Genomic DNA, 17,786 nt, shown 5'->3' with positions numbered 1-17,786 from the left:
AAAACCCACTGGGACTTCCCTGGTGGGCCAGTGGCTAGGACTCCACGCTTCCACCACAGGGGGTACAGGTTTGAACCCTGGTCAGGGAACTAGATGACACATGACCCAACGAAGACCTGGAACAGCCAAATAAATAAATAAATACTTAAGAAAAAGAAGGGTCCACTATATGGAAAGTAGCATAGGTCACAGAACTAAAGATTAATATGAACCATATAGTGTCTTGGGCTTCTCCGGTAACTCAGTTGGTAAAGAATCCACCTGCAGTGTGGGAGACCCGGTTTGATTCCTGGGTTGGGAAGATCCCCTGGAAAAGGGAATGGCTACCCACTCCAGTATTCTGGCCTGCAGAATTCCATGGATGGGGAACCCAACCACGGGGTCACAAAGAGTTGGACATGACAGCGACTTTTCACTACTACTGACATGGTGTATTAATTGGGTTTCGCAGGTGGCTCGGTGGTTGAGGAATTCACCTGCCAATGCAAGAAATACAGGTTCGATCCTTAGGTTGGGAAGGTCCTCGGGAGAAGGAAATGGAAACCCACTGTAGTATTCTTGTCTGGAAAATCCCATGGACAGAGGAACCTCGAAGGATATAGTCTGTGGGATTGCAAAAGAGTCAGACACGACTTAGCGACTAAATAACAAAACATAGCAGTGTCAAGTTGTTCGTATTTATCTACATCTAGCAGACTTGCTTAACTTTGATATAAATAGGCATAGTTATTTCAACAGTCATAAGGCAAAATCAAGTACAAAAAAATATTATTTTTACCCTTTTATTTGTCATTGAAACATTTTAAATAGGGATGTAAAATGGATGATCCCAGGAGTGATATTGAGAGATCAATGGTGCCTAAAAACTATGATACAATTACTCTTTTAATCCTAAACATAAACATATTTGGGAAAATAATTGAAGGTATAACCTGCCAGAAAACCTCCTTATCACACACACTAAAATTAAATACATAACACAATAGTGTATACACTGAACTATGTTTAAACCACAATAGTTACTACAAAGGAAAATATGAAATAAAAATGTATTGAAATAGAACGAAACAGACATATAGACTTTAACAATCCTGAGAACTATTAATACTGAGATCACAAAATAGTTCATTTTAAATATGTTCTTTTCTAAAAGATATTAAAATAGATAGTTTAAATTCAATTAATCAGTTACTGTTAAGTTCTATTCCACACAGAAAGGAAGACCATTAAGTGGAAAAGGACAAATATCTGGGTATCTTTTGCTGCCACAAGAGTTCTAATACAAAATATTGGGGGAGATCTACTGATTCTCTTTACTCTAACACTCCACTGCATCATAATATGGGCTTTCCAGGTGGCATTAGTGGTGAAGAACCTGCTTACCGGTGCAGGAGACATAAGAGATGTGGGTTTGATCCCTGGCTTGGGAAGATCCCCTGGAGGAGGGCACAGCCTCCTCCTCCAATATTCTTGCCTAGAGGATCCCATGGACAGAGGAGCCTGGTGGGCTACAGTCCGTAGGGTCACAAAGAGTTGAACATAAGTGAAGCAACTTAGCACACTGCATGCACATCATAACGTGCAGAAACTCCATTCTAACATAGTGTCACTATGGCTGTAATATACTACTGTTTATTAACATGTGATCTCAAGCAAATCACTTAACCTCTTTTCATCTCATGGGAATACTGTAATTCACAATTATATATCATCTTGCTGAGGATAAAATTACATGTAAATTGTGAAAGTACATTACATAAAGCCTATCGTCAAGTAGGTGATGGGAAAAATTACTCACTGAGTTTAAACCTATTGTACTTTATTGTGACATTCAAAGGCAACATTTCCAGACCCAACAAAAGTAATAAGGAGGTACGCAACAAATGGTAGTATATAATGCTTATCATATTTTTAAGGCTATGATCACTCTCTTCAATTAATGAGGAACAGATAATACTCATTCTTGGAAAATTAATAGCCAATAAATAGTATTTTAAAACTACACATGTTATAGAAATTCAGAGAAAAAAACTTACAATTTGAGTTAAAATAATTAAAGCCATATTCACAAAGATGTGTTACTCAGATATAAAAACTATCAACTTCAGATCATATTCTGCATTCTGAATGTAGGTTCTATCACAAACTATAGTCACCGAGACTAAAAGAAAGCCTGAATTTTTAAATGACTCTTCCTTACAGATCATTTAGACCTGAGTCTATAACATTGACAGGTACTGAATGGTTTCTACAGGCCTACATATGACATCTCTCAAAATTTTTTAAATAGTTCTTTCATTTTAGGTAATTTCACAAGAGAAACTAAATAAAACCAGGATAGATATGGGCAAGTGGTATGAGTACAGAGAAGTGAAGCAGTACAGAAAGCATTTCTTACATTAATCAAGTGTGAAAGATGATTCATTTACTTCCAACCATGTGTTCATCCATTGAGGATACTGATGCTAGAGAGTGCTACCTTTTGGCCAAGATTCATCTTCAATTTGCTTTGCTTGTCTTCAGATATTAGTTATTATTCTTTTCCATGTGAGATATGATTAAGTTGCAAGTAATATCATATTTAAGAAATAATGCTGCTATTAATACATCTTCTTCCTAATGTTTATTGCTATTAATATCCACTGAACTTCAATGGGTGACAAATTTGTGGTCAGTGAAGGAAAAAAATAAGCTTCTATCTTGTATACAATCTAGTACATTGAACTCTCAAGATCAATATAAAAATATATTAAATAAAAATGCAATGGTTACATTTTGTGTAAACATTTTCAGGAGATGGTGTATTATTAAATGATAATTCAGAAACATAATCAAATGACATTTTTTTTCTGTCAATTTCTAGGTAAAATGAGTCCATGAAATATAAAATAAAAATTTTGGAAAAGCATTCTGAATGTGTATTTAGAATGTGATCTAACTACACATTTCTTAGGAACAGAAAAAATTTCTTTAGAGTCAGGAGAGAAAAGGAACATGTGTGCGAAGCACCTACCTAGTTTACCATTTCCCTTGTTGTGCAGGAAAGACCCCTTGACTGCGAACCTGTGCAGTTTCCATCTATAGAGAAGCTCTCTCCACTAAAGATTATAGGAAAAGTCAAGCTGTACAAAAAGTCTGCTTTTATGCAAAGACTGCTCTTTACTTGCTCTCAATAGTCTACAGCTATCCACTGGAGAGAAAACATATTCTGGAGCTCATCAAAAACAAAAAAAAACACCAACTAAACTCAACAGGCATATGTCCAGAGAAATCTAATTTTGAAAGCTACCACAGGAAAGCTGATGAAATCATACCAAACTGGGTGTGTAAGCAATTCCAGTTGACCTGCTATTGTGTTACATGAGTAACATTAAAACTACGTGCCATCCCTCTGTGCTTTCAATCCATAAGTACAAGGATGAAATGCATCCAGTAAGGTGTGATGAGAATTGAGAAAATACAAGTGAAGTGATTAATGTTGGATACTGCACACAGTAAATACTCAATAATTGCTGTTATTTTAATGTTGATATTAATTCTATTTTATAATTGTACCATCTCCATAATTGTACATTATAAAAATTCCTTTCAAAATATTTACAATTATATATGCATGGTCCTTGACGTAAGAAATATCACTATTCATCTGTCTCAGACTTAGAAAGGTAAAATTTGGTTACATTCTCTTCCTCATTAACTCATTACAGAAAATTTATTTAATGGAGTCCTTTTATGAACATTTTTTTCCCTATATGTAACAGAGATTGATTTTGCATGATATTTTACCTTGACAGTGATAAAGGATATATTCAATTCTGTCATAAAAATATTATAGATGTAAAGCAGAAATCTGTATGACTGTAAAGAAAGAAAAGGAAAGAAGGAGACTAATTTTTAAAAAATGTTAAAAGTGAGGCAAGAAGAATAACTTCATGTTCCTAAAGACAGCTTTTTTCTAAAAGTTAAACTATGACTGCAATATGGCAATTCCTGAAATGGTACATTGACTACATTATCAAAAATGTCTATCTATTAATACATACATTCACCACTAAAAATTTTGACTAAATAGTAATTATTTGTATAATGGTAAGTAACATTAAAAAGCAATATATATCATAAAATATATAAAACTATATACTTATGTAAATAAAAGATGAAGATAGCAAATTATATAATTTTACCATGTTTTACTACTAAGTGTTATAGAAGATAAATATATGTATATACAAACATATATATTAAAATAGTCACAAGCTCTCCAATTCTTTCAGTACTCCCACACACACAAAAAACTAGACTGAAATTAGTAGAGCATATATCCTTCATTATGCAGTTTTTTATGTATATTGATGTGTCATATACCTATATTTTTTTAGGGACTTTTTCTTTTTTTTTTTTCAAAGTTTTGAGTTTTTAATGCAACTGAGAAACATTTCATAAAATTTTTAACTTAATGTGCCTTAACACATCTGTGACCAGTACTACCCATTTTAATAGACAACAAAACAAAAGGCAAGGGAAAATAAATGACACACTTTAGGCAATAAGAATTGGAATTAACTGCAGAGGCTCGGGGCCTTCAGTCTAGTTATGACCGAAGGAAATGAAATTTAACCTTTTACTCTTTTATGAAAACCATTAAATCATTTAAGAATTTATTTTTCTTTAAAAATACTTTCTTACTAGAAGATATAGCAGTACCTCTTCCAAATTTGGCACCCTTTTCTTCAGTAATATGGTAAACTGGGTACATAATTAAAGCTAGGCCTCTGCTTCTACCTGAATTAGTACAAAATTAAGACATTATCTTTTGAGAACTAAAATTATATGACATTTTTATTTTAGGCTGCAAAAACAAAAATGAGCAAACAAACAAACAACAAAAAACTTGAATAGGCTTGTCAAATGATGTAAGTTCATCCTTTCCAGGAAAGCAGAAGGTAGACCAGTGCAGGTTATCCTCAAGGCCACATACATCCTGCCTCACTGCTTGCTGCTTGCACTCTGCTGGATTTTGATCCTTCTTTGGGTCATAGTCTGGATCATTTTCCTCATCTCCTTCTTCTTCCCTTTCCTCATACGCTTATTCACCTTCTTCATCATAATCATCATCATCATCTGCAATAGCTTCTCCAGTAAAGTATAACACTGATCTTGGGATTATACGCTCATGTAAAAAGTGACCAATTTCAAAGTCTGCAGCAAGGATAGCTTCAGAATCATCATCCAGATCTCCACTCTCAGGAGCTTCAGGAGGGGCAAAAAAATGAAAGAAAGTCATTGGAAACTGCTTTGGTCACAGTACGAACTGCCCCACGTCCCTCGTGTTTCTGCTGCTTCTTAATTGTTTTCAAAGTGACATTCTTCCCTTTTTTCCAATCTATCTGGCAGCCTGTACAATCCATAATTTCTGGTCCATCAAAAGAAAAGGGATCAGAATCATCTGGTTCTGACCTCATCCTATATGTCTTTGTCAACACGTTGTTTGTGAAATATTCATTGGGTTCAAAGTGAAATTCTAAGACAAAACTCACAGGTTGACTAGCATCTGAGAACTTCACTTTAATATCTTTCCAGTGCATCAGAATAAGTTCATCATGTTCCTGAACCATATCACTGAGCAAGTCAACATTCTTAAAAACGGTCAACCAAAACTTGGGAATTCCCTTGGGATCTTCTTTTTCTTCATCCTTTTTCTCATCTTCAATCTTGGCCTTTTCTTTTAGCTCCTCCGAAATTTCATCTTCCTCATCTGGTATCCATTCACATTCTTCTTCTGTAGGTTCATAAATGGCATTAATGATCTCAAATCGCTTAACAAACCGAGGCTGATAAAGAACAGCATACTTTCTTTCAAGATCATGAACTTCCTCGTAGAATTTGGCTTCTGTCTGTGCACATTTAACTTGAAGGTTTCTGAGAGCATTCACTCGTCTTTTAACTACCCCAGGCAAGCTTTCAATGAATCCTGTTGGTGTTTCTACCAGACCATCAAGTCTTTCTTGAAGGGCTGCAAGAATCTGAGGATTTTGCATCATCTGAACAGCCAGCTGACGCGCTTTGATTTTTGTTTCCTCACTAGTCTCTTCTTCTTCTACTTCTTCAACATCATCCAAATCTTGAGCAAGTTCAGACTGTTCTTTGTTGTCGATGTCTGCGGTGTTGTGCAAATGCCAAATATCGGTGGCGAGCGCGGGGAGCCGGGCGGCCCGACCTGCGCAGGCGGTGACTCAGGGCGGCGGGAGGAGCCGGAGGCGGCGCCGCCAGCAGGTGGCGCTGAAACAGCGGACTTTTTCTTTATTATGTGAGTGATTAAAAGTAGAGAATCTGGAGACTTTTTACTTGCTCATAGCATGACTTTAGCTAAATTACTTAAATTTCTGCTCATCACTTACAAAATAAGGGGAAAATAATACCTTTCAATTTAAGTGAGATAATAAAGGGCTTGGTATACCACTTAACAGATGAGAGCTGTTCAATAAAGATAGAAGTCATAGTGGATGAAAGCCTACCTTAATGATTTCATTTTTAACTTAATGACCTCTTTGAAGACTCTATCTCCAAACAGTCACATTCTGAGGTCCTGGGGGTTAGAATGTCAACAAATAAATTTGAAGGGAACACATTTAGTCCATAACATTTAATTCATGAAAAAAAAAATGGTTTAATTCCTAATAGTTAAATTCCATTATGTATTTCATACTTCTTTTTCTTTCTTTGAATTTATTCTTTACTTTAATCTTTCATAGCATCCACATGATGAAATGTGTTCTTTGATCATAACCAACTACTTTGAGATTAGTCATTCTTTTATGAAAATCTCTTTCATAGAAATAGATTTGACTTTTTACTTTCTCTCTGCTGTATTAGAAAAATAGCTAATTTAATCATAAGCCAATTTTCCTTTTTACAATGGAATCTATTTCAACCTTCAAAAAATTATTTTTCAGAACATAAGCATTTTCAAATAGCTTTAAGTTTTAAGTGACTGACAAAAGTTGTTATTTTACATGTCCCTCTAATTTATTTTTTTCTTTAGAAATGTAATATAAGGACAGAATAAGTTTTTTTGCCAATCGTAAGCTTAAAGGCCTAGTTTTTAATATTGTATATACACTTTGTAAGAGCAAGTTCAAGAAAAATGTACGCTTAAGTATTAAAAAGAAGCCAGCAGAGACTGGAAATGCGTTATAACATACAGGCTTTATATTAAATTGGATAACAACTAGTTAATAACTAGTGAAAAACATTTCAGTTTTATTGTCTTATTAAGAAACAGAGTATATTAAGTTATGGGCAGGGATGGCCAAAGGAGAGTGAACATAGAAATTCCTTGTACAAGGTGACAGATTCTGACTACACTTTAACTTCTCAATATTATGTATGTGAGTTTATACATACAATCTTTGTATTTGTGATCAATAAGCATTATTTGTAATATGTAAACATTCACAATTTTATGGCAACATAATATTTTTAAACTTTACATTTATTTTGCTTCATGTTAATCAATATAGAAATGTTTATGAACACTTTTGTTCATTCATTCAGTTTGTTCATCCAACAGATATTTACAGGGCACCAAATATTTGCCAGATCAATGGCAAGAGATGTACTTTCATGAGTAAAACAGGGCTATCTTATTTTAAAAGCCTATTGCCTAGTAAGAATATACAGGAATCGACCAAATACCAAAATAAATATAAAATTACAAAGAGGATAACTGCTCTGAGTGAGAGGTACAGGCACCATGGTGAGTATAATATGGGAGAATATTATCTGGTCAGGATAGTTCAGGAAGGCTTCCCTAAGAAAGTGGGTTTTAAATTGAGATTTGTAGATTGTGTTTTCCCAGTAAAAGGCAAGGTTAAAATTTTTTTCTAAAGAAGAAGTAGAATATGAAAAGGCATATGACTTCAGGGACTTAATGATTAGAAGGAACACAAGGAAGGCTATCATACTTTGGGTAGAGCAAAGAAGGGAGAATAACCAGATGAGCCAGAAGAATGGAATATTCAGAACCAAGGAGGCCACATTAAAGAATTAGACTACAAAAAGTAATGGGAAACAATGAAGGTGCTTTATGAATAGATATAATCACATTTTTTATTTGGTAAAAATCACTCTGAAGGAGCAAGACTGATGATGTTAGACCAGTTAGGAGATAAGTAACTGTGGGGATGAACTCCAAGAGAAGAAAATAGAATTAAGATGATTTAGGAGGTAAAATTCACATTGGGAAGGAGTATGAATATGCAATGAGGGTGACTGAAATGTAGGAGTTAACACCTAAGTTTTCTGGTCACTAAATATTCTATGTGGCTTAATGGATCAGGAAAATCCCCTGGAGGAGGGCATGTCAACTCACTCCAGTATTCTTGCCTGGAGAATCCCATGGACAGAGGAGTCTGGTGAGCTACAGTTCATGGGGGTCACAAAGAGTCAGACCCACCTGAGGCAACTTAGCATGCACTGTATGCAAGGGAAACTTTTTATAGTGATGAAAAGGCAGAGAAACCTAAATGTACGCACAACTAATAATAGGACTTCAAAATGTGTAAAGCCAAACTTAACTAAAAGAAGAAATAGAGGAATCCACAATGATGTGAAAGGCAGAGAATCTAACACTTGTTTTTCAATAATTGAATAAGCAAGTAAAAAGTCAGTGGGGACACGCAACTTAGTAACTGAGAGCAGGTAATCCCTAAAGATAAGGAGAGCATTTTTGGTGTCATGATGTTGGCAGTAATAGGCATATGGATTCTTTAGACAATTTAATAATACCACTTGTTTTCATTTTCTGTGTTCTGATCTATTCTTTTGCTACATTTAAGACAGATGTTAACTCAGAAAATTCCTAAAATTACAAGATAACACTACTTATCCAGCAGGTTGGGGCACAAAAAAAAAGTTAACTAAGAAAATCAGCCTCAACAGCAGACTCAAAAAATTATCCAAAAAAGTTGCAAATAAAGTATTACCTTACCAAATCAGTGTACTCTATGGACATCTCTTTAATGAGCTAATATTTGGGGGAAAAAATCTGACACCGAATGAATGATTTTTAGTATGATAAAGCTATTTCACCTAAGCAAGCAAAAACTATCTTTGGCAACACAAAAAAGGTTGGATAAAGAGTAACTTCCTCACTCACAAAATAGCATATAAGCAGAGTTATTAATAATAACATATATTAAGGAGAAAAGAGACACTGTGAGGAAGACAATTACCCATATTAAGAAATTTTTAAAAATCTGGCAATCCATGAGGTACAGCAGGTGGATTATGTCAAGAACTAGCAGACAAAGAGACACTGATTTAAGAAACTATAAGTACCTAGGTAGGGATTCACTCTTGAAGGTTCAAAAGAACAGGAAAAAGATCCCTCAATGCTGTCAGTTCAGTTCATCATTTTTTGATCCAAATCCATGTCCACACCAGGCTTACTTATTCAGCTTTCCCTGATATAATAATGTTGGGGAATCAGATGCCATGTACAGTGTATACAAAAAAGGGGTTATCTCTTTGACTTGGGCATTTAACAGATTAGTATTCTGTTTTCGGTACTGGTCGCACATAAATTATGCTAACAGTGATCTTTCTTTGTGTGACTACTCACCTATGAGTATCCCAATTAACTTTCTGGAAGATTAACTTCTGTTGGACAGCACTGATAATTTACAGTCTTTTAAAGACTATTGACTGGTCATTCTTTAAATGGAGGTCTTTACAATCAAACTAAAATGAGCCTTCCTGTTGGATGGGAGGACAAAAACATAAAAAGATGAGTGGATCCAATTCTTCTATTCCCATATCCTTGATATTAGGGTAGAAGATGCCTTCTTCTGGGCTTGCTTATCCAGTGGTCTGACTATGGTTGACCACTCCCTTGCTATGGTGAAGTGAAAATAAAAGTGTTGGTCCCTCAGTTGTCTCCAACTCTTTGGGACCCCATGGACTGTAGCCTGCCAGGCTCCACTGCCCATTAAATTCTCCAGCCAAGAATACTGGAAATGGGTTGTCATTCCCTTCTCCAAAGGACCTTCCCAACCCAGGGATTGAACATCTCTTGTGTCTTGTGCATTGGAAAGCAGGTTCTTCACCAGCTGAGCCAACACTACTGCTTATTACATCTCTCCCCACTTGTAGAAAGTGGAGGATCAGAGACACAGCTCAGGTCTACATCCATAGAGTGGCTTTAGGCAAACAGCAGTGGAAAGATTGTTAGGACTTAGAAATTTATAAGTGACTCTCCAAACTTCTCCCCATCACATGAGAACTGATTTCTTACTGGTCCCATTTCACTAAGGCAGTTACTCCAGGGGTGTGTGTGTGTGTGTGTGTGTGTGCGCGCATAAAACAGAGAGAAACCAGGGTGAGGCACAGAGGTATAAATGTAATTCAGAAAAGAGTTTTTCTGAATTGACCAGTTTCCTTCCAAGCACAGGATTAAAAGATAGAAGTCTCAATACTATTAGCTCAGATACTTCATTTTCCATCAGTTAAGCTCAAATATTAGTATAGCCTTAGTCTCCATTTATAAAAATGGTATCCAGTGTGAAGTATTTTAGCATTTTCCTAAATCTTGATGTTAAATACAGACAAGAATATGTTTTAAGGTTCTATATCTCGTTTCAATTGATGTTTGCGCAGCTAGGTAAATTGACTGCTTAACTAACCATGCTGTGCTGTATTCAGTCTCTCAGTTGTGACCAGCTCTGCGACCCCATAGACTGTAGCCTGCCAGGTTCCTCTGTCCATGGGATTTTACAGGCAAGAATACTGGAGTGGGTTGCCATTTCTTATTCCAGGGGATCTTCCCAACCCAGGGATCACACCTATGTTTCCTTCTTGCATCTCCTTCATGGGCAGGCAGATTCTTTACCACTTGAACCACCTGGGAAGCCCACTTAACTGACCATACTTAAATGCTAATATAGAATCACTGACTCATTTTGATGGTGGTGGAAAGTCAAAGAGCCTCATATTCTCCTATTTCTTTAATGACTTGCATTAAAATATCCAAGGCAAGCTCGGAAAATGTGGGTGTTATATGAATTTGGGAGACATGATGACAGAATCACCCTCCAAGATCCTGACAGCCTCAAATGATGGGCCAAATTTAACAAGATGGGTATAATCAAAATAATTACAAGGTTGCACAAGGGATATCTTAGGGCCAAAAACCTAACTGCAAATAAATGACTGGGAAGAAATCTGGCTTAGCAGCAAAATTGTGGCAGAAAATTATAAAACAGCTTAAAAGCTTCAATATTAGCTGTCAATGTTGTGAGGTGAACATAAAACCAAAGTTCATCTTTTTATTTTTTGACTAAAAACAAACATCTACAACTTGATACTTGTTATGGTTAAACCATACCTAGGTTGTTTTCTTTTATTATACAACCTGCCTTTTTAAAACTACTTAAGACAAAAGAAAATCCATTCATGATTTTAAAAGTATGATAAATAGGATTATACAGCTTGAAAAATGTTATTAAAATAGTTGAAAATCTGAAATCTTTATCTTAAATTAAGGTTTTATATGGATAAAATGATGATACCGTACAACTTCAAATGATACCAATAGATAAAAATCTTCAAAAAATTAATTTTAACTTCACATAATTTAAAAGTAAACTGATGATGTAGATTGCTTACTGTTTGCCAGCTGCTATGTAACTCAATCTCAGAATGGTAGTTACCTTGCTGATTTGACCATATCCATGACCATATCCATTTGACCATAGCCAAAGTCTTTGACGATTTCAATTAACCTTTTTCCTATTATAGAAGGTATTTCTAGCTCTCACATGGACCCATGAATGAAATGAGTTAGCTGAAAAGGTGATGTATCTCCAAACGCTGGAAATGTTCAATCATGGAGTGAAAAACCATTTGCTGTTTAATGAATTCTACTAAAAATACCTTTCTCCTAATTTATCATCTTTACAAATGCAGTGTTCCTTTCAGTAAGTGTGCTCAAACATCTCCACAAAGCCTCAGTTCTTTGAAGATTTTATGACTCTGTCATGACTAAACAAAGAAGTACATTCAACGAGAGCAAGTGCCCAGAGTCAAGCCCTATGCTGACAGTTGATTCACTGCTAACTGAAAACAGAAATTAAAGAAAAATAGGTAATTTAAGTTTTAGACTTCAGAACTTTGGTCAGAGAAAATCTGTAGTCCTATATATATATATGTATACATATATATATATACATATTCCATGCATACATATGTGTGTGTATTCACTAGGATTCTGTCATAATTGCTTACTATGGATGATAATAATTACACTGCTTATAGACTGTGTAATATATGCCAAGTACTATAGTTCTATTTATATTAACTAACACATTTAATCCTCACCACAATCCCATGAGGCAAGTTTTACAGATAAAGTTAGACATATATATTACTATAGATAAACAAACAACAAAAACCTGTTGTATAGCTCAGGAAACTGTATCCAGTATCTGTAATAACCTATATTGGAAAAGAGTCTGGAAGTAATTAAAAAACAGAATCACTTTTCTGAATCATCTGAAACTAACACAAAACTGTAAATTTACTACGATAAAAAACATTAAAAAAATAAAAAAACTATCCGGTTTCCAAAAAAAAAAAAAAAGAAACTAAGACATAGAGTCATTGAGTTATTTGCTGAAGGTCACACAGAGAGAAAGTGCCCAGTCAGGATTTAAACTAAGATGTCCTACAGCTGATTACATGCTCTTGACCACTAAGGATACTGCCTCTCGTAAACATGTGCTTCAGTATTCAAAATAGTTTTAACTATAAACACCTAAATTCTGAATTTTAGCTTTCATTGGGTGAACAAGTAAAAATTTAAATTGTATAAATTTTTTAAATAATCTAATTTATTTTGGGTAAATGCCAAGTAGTTTTTTGTTGTTGTTGTTGTTGTTTAGCCTTAAGCTTATCTCCTACTGCCTTTATATGAATGGAATCCTCTTGTATATAATGGGTATAATTTCTACTAACCTATCTTATGAAAATTTAATAAGATAAAATATGCTAAACCTAAATTCTCAAGTCCTTGTGTTAGGCAGCATGATATATGCTGGAGAATTTTCAACAGGAGTATTTTAAACAATTTTCTGCATACAAGAACCATACTAATGATGTTTCTCTGTGTATAAGATCATACTAATTATTCAGATAGATAAAGCTTGTAAAAAATATTGCAAGTCAATATTAATAAGCTATAATTATAGAAAAGTACAGGAATAGAACAGAGCGTTTTGGGAAGGACATGCCACGAACTCAGAAGGAGATGGCCCAGTGAAACTTGAGGAGTGTGTCAGCTGAGTAAAGTTTTGTAACATGGATATGGGTTTAGCAACCAATAGAGAATTCAAGCATAATAGGAGGAAGGAACTGTGTTTATAAAACATGAAGGAATGAGATAGCTAGTGGGCAATGGAAACTGTCCAGGGTTCAGCATGAGAACAGAGAATGAGAAAGTAAGGATTAGTGGTATGGGGCATGAGCCCGCAGAAACTTGGAGAGACAGGCAACACGTGAGGAGCCTGTAGCTAATGAAGATCCTTACAATGTTCCAAGGATTTTTCTGGACTGTGGGGTGTATGAACTGGAAGTGCAGACAGGAGGAAAATCTGGCAGTAGTAAGGACAATTAGGAGGCTACGCTACTATTGTCGGTATGAGAAATTTTGAGGGCCTGAACTTAATTTTAGGCAAGATAAAGAGAATGGGAGTTGAGGAAATTTAAGGAGATCTGAAAAACCTGACTTAGGTTATTAGGCAGATGGTAGTATCACTAAATAAGACATCTGACTTGAATAATTAGAGTTACAGTGGTGAAAATAAATAGAATTCCAAACATACAGCAAATCATTGTTTTGGTGGGGAAAAAAAATGAAAAGGAAACTCAGAGCTAGAGTTTGAGGTGCCTTGTGTGACTAATGAGAAAACTGAATATATGAATATGGATGGCACTCAGGTGACAGATAAAATTGGTACCTCTGAACTTCTGGTTGATAATTTAAAATAATGCAACTTATTGCAATCAAACAAGGAAAGTAAATGAAAAAAAAAAAAAGAGAGTGAGAAGCTCTCCAGAAAATATAAATATATACAACAATGCAAAGTTGATGATATTGTCGACTAAAAAATGATGTACAACTTGAGAGTTGTGAGTTATTTGGGGCAAAATGAGGACTGCAGCCAGGGAGGCAGCACCTTGGATAGCTCTGGGAGACTGCTTCAAAGCGGCAGTGGGGGAAAGTCAATATATAAGGTTTTGGTGAAGGGGGAGTTCAATGCCATGAAGCACTCATTTTACAAAAGGTTTTCTGTTAGTCATGAGGATCTGATGTCACCGTGAAGGGATTTAGTCCTTCTCTAGATATGAGGAGATGCAAGGATTGAGATCATAAAATCTGTTCCTAAAAACATCCAACACTCTAAAGACCTGTCCCACCAGATTCCCTGGAGCACAGAGTGCTCACTCCACCCTGAACTCCCTCAGGGACTGCTGAAGGTCAACAGCTAGAGCAGCATGGGGTTCAGTCTCCCCAGAGGCAGATGGCAAATGCCTTTGTTGTTCAGTCCTTGGCAAGGCTCTTGGTAAGTGCCAATTTGTAGTTGACAATATTATTAAATACTTGCATGGTGGGATTAATAATAGAAGAGATAACTCATTCTTTGCTCTTTTTGCTGAGACAGTGCTGCTGCAGTAATAATAAGAAGAAAGTGCAAGTCTTTAAGTTGCAGATTGAAACAGATGACAAGGCAGGTCATTTTTTTGCTCAGGCTCAGGCTTAACCTTGGATTATCAGAGAAGAAGTTGGCATTAAATTACTATGAGATTTAGGTCAAAGAAATACGAGCTTTTTGGGGAAAGAAATTCATTAAATTTTTGTGGACAGCTTACATAATAGTTTTTTGTTTTTTTTGTTTTTTTAACTTTACAGATCAGACATGAGAAGAACAGGTATTTTTATATACATTTCTTTTTAGGCTACAATGATTAATTAGAAAATTTCCAACTGGTACAGAATTGGTCTAAGACAAGACTATGCAAGCAGGCAACACAGTAGAATTCTAGCCATTAATATCACATAGAATAAAGCTGTTCATTTAAAAAATATCAATAACTTCTGAACTACTTAGAAAGCCCACTGATGAACTTATAAAACCTCATATCCACATGGTTCCCCTACTTATAGGGGGCAAACATTGTAATCTTTACAGAGGATGCTTTTAGTTCCTTCCTACAATTCTGCTGAAATGAACTCTACTATTTGACTTAAACAATATCATTTGAGGAGCAGAAAGTTCTTTACCAATCAATGAACAAAGTAGCTGTGCTCTGTAGTTTGTGCTTTATATATTTTTACCTCTTTCTACAACTATAGAAAAAACACACAACTTTTTATGGCACTTTAAGCAAGTGCCTAAAGTTCAGTTAAAAAAATAAGTCTATATATGAATTCAGATTAGAGATAGGTAAAATTAGTTCCACAAAAGTTCGATAGAGAAAGTTCATAAGACAATTGGAATAGGCAGAGAAAGCTTTGTGATAGAGACAGGCATTGAGAAAGGCTTATATAGTAAAAGTAAAGGGAAAGAATTTAAAAATCCCAGTTAACAAATTGATCGAAGATTTTCAGATTAGTACAGTATGGTGGGTTTTGAAAGTCAGACTAAGGGATATATAGTTAATGCAAGAAAATTCATTTCTCAATTTTCTAAAGGTTTATTGCAACTATGAAGAAATTTGTTTCCCCCTAAAAATACAGTGCAGACCCTACTCCATGTCATACAAATTCCTCTGAAAGTGAAATTTCATTTACCTTTAAATCATAATTCATATATACTCAGGAATCATTAATAAATAATTTACTCATAACTTCATTAAATACAATGTGCCTAAACATCTTTCAAAGTTTTCCCAAGGTTTTATGTTATATGAACAATTTTCTTGAAATGTCCAATCTATAAAACTTCTACTATCTTTAAAAGTTTAGCTCTAATGTCACCTATATTTTAAAAATTTTATTTCCCATAAATTGCAATTATTTATTTTCTTTGATGGAGGATATGTACATATGCATATTCATTTATATATCTGTTTGCATTTGTATACACCTATATGTACATTTATTATATCATTTCTTAATTCAGCTCAGCAACTCAACTGGGGGGTGGTATGTGAATTTCCTCTCCAATATCATAAATATAAAGGTTCATAATATTTTAAGGTTAGTTTCTATAACTTTATATATATATAGCCTATAATGCTTAACACAATTTTTTCAAGAAAACAACTTAAGAATATTGTTTAAAAAGCATATATATATATATATATATATACACATATAGATACACATATATTGGGTTGGTCAAAATGTTCATTTGGGTTTTACTGTAACATCTTCTAGAAAAATCTGAATGAACATTTTGGCCAACTCAATATATACATAGATATTAACATCAGACTTTAATTCATGATCTGATTTTTCCATAATAGATTTTAAAACAATCCCATATGGACTTTGCTAGCTGAACTGAGTATGATGATAAGTGATTCAGATAAATGTGTGATGTTTCAGAGAGCTCGGAAGACCTCACAGTTCACATTCCCCTTTCATAGTACAAAGTCAATGGTAGGAAGTGGCTTCCCAAAAAAGTACTATAATTCCCAGCTCTTTGGCATTTACATCTGAATTTGTGACTGGTTTTTGCCAATAGAATAACAATGGAATTGACATGTGTTAGTCCCTGGTTTTAGAGGCAGATATCCATCTCTATTCTCACTCCCGGAGCTGGTGATGGACAGGGAGGCCTGGCATGCTGCAGTCCATAGGGTCGCAAAGAGTTGGACAGGACTGAGCGTCTGAACTGAACTGATTCTTCTCTATTATCACCTTTTCCCTTCTACAGGCTGGAAACTATGAATGAAGACTCAAGGATAGCAAAGCTGGGTCCAGAGAATTTTAATGTGGGAAAAGTTTAAACCTCACCTAAACCTTCAGGGAAATTTCGCAGTGGAATTTACACTTCACTGAACAACGTTGGCCTTTTATTTTCCCATTATCAGTCTACCAGTCAGGCACTAGCTAAGGATTAGCATGAGTGATGTAACTCCCCCAGGCACTTCTGACTCTCTATACATACAGGCATAGTGGCTCAAATAGCTCTTGGCTATATCTGAGGTACAGACCACAGAAGCAAAATAACAAACTAGTGAGGAGTACATAGGAACAGTAAGAGAGACCTGAGGGCATCTGGGCAGAGCACCAATAGCATCTGCTACACATATTATGTAGACACAAATCATTTGGCTATAATGAGCATGACTAAGAGCCCCGGCAATACCTAATAAACCTTCTTACTTACGAGAAGATGCCAACCAGATATCAAGGGTCTTATTTTACATCATTTCAGAACTATTAGGAAGACCAGACACAATAACTGAAAATGGCTAAAGGCACAGTTTTTCACATTCACAATTTTTCATATAGATATACATATGAAAAAGTAGCACAAATGAAACTCATTGTTTGGGGCTTACCTTTGGTAATGAAATCAATTCTATATCAGAGCCCTGAAGAGGGGAGGGTCACCATTCAAGCCAACAATGATTTCAGATATCCCTGTTAGACTTTGGGATGAATTTTTATTTAAAATAAAACTTAACCTCAAAAATGCTTAGACATATGAACATTTAGAGGGTCAGATGTTTCAAAATTAGTCTAGAGAATAAGGGTTGGAAGGCATGCCCTTTATTTG

The 17,786-nt window shown here is 35.1% G+C and overlaps 1 pseudogene; it reads right to left on the bottom strand.

Moving 5' to 3' along the window:
- Positions 1-4,670: 4,670 nt before the first annotated feature.
- Positions 4,671-6,168, bottom strand: LOC136147196 (nucleosome assembly protein 1-like 1; annotated as a pseudogene).
- Positions 6,169-17,786: the final 11,618 nt, after the last annotated feature.

The sequence above is a fragment of the Muntiacus reevesi genome, chromosome 15 (assembly GCF_963930625.1).
Source record: "Muntiacus reevesi chromosome 15, mMunRee1.1, whole genome shotgun sequence".
NCBI classification, from domain to species: Eukaryota; Metazoa; Chordata; class Mammalia; order Artiodactyla; family Cervidae; genus Muntiacus; species Muntiacus reevesi.
This window is presented reverse-complemented; position numbering and strand designations above follow the sequence as displayed.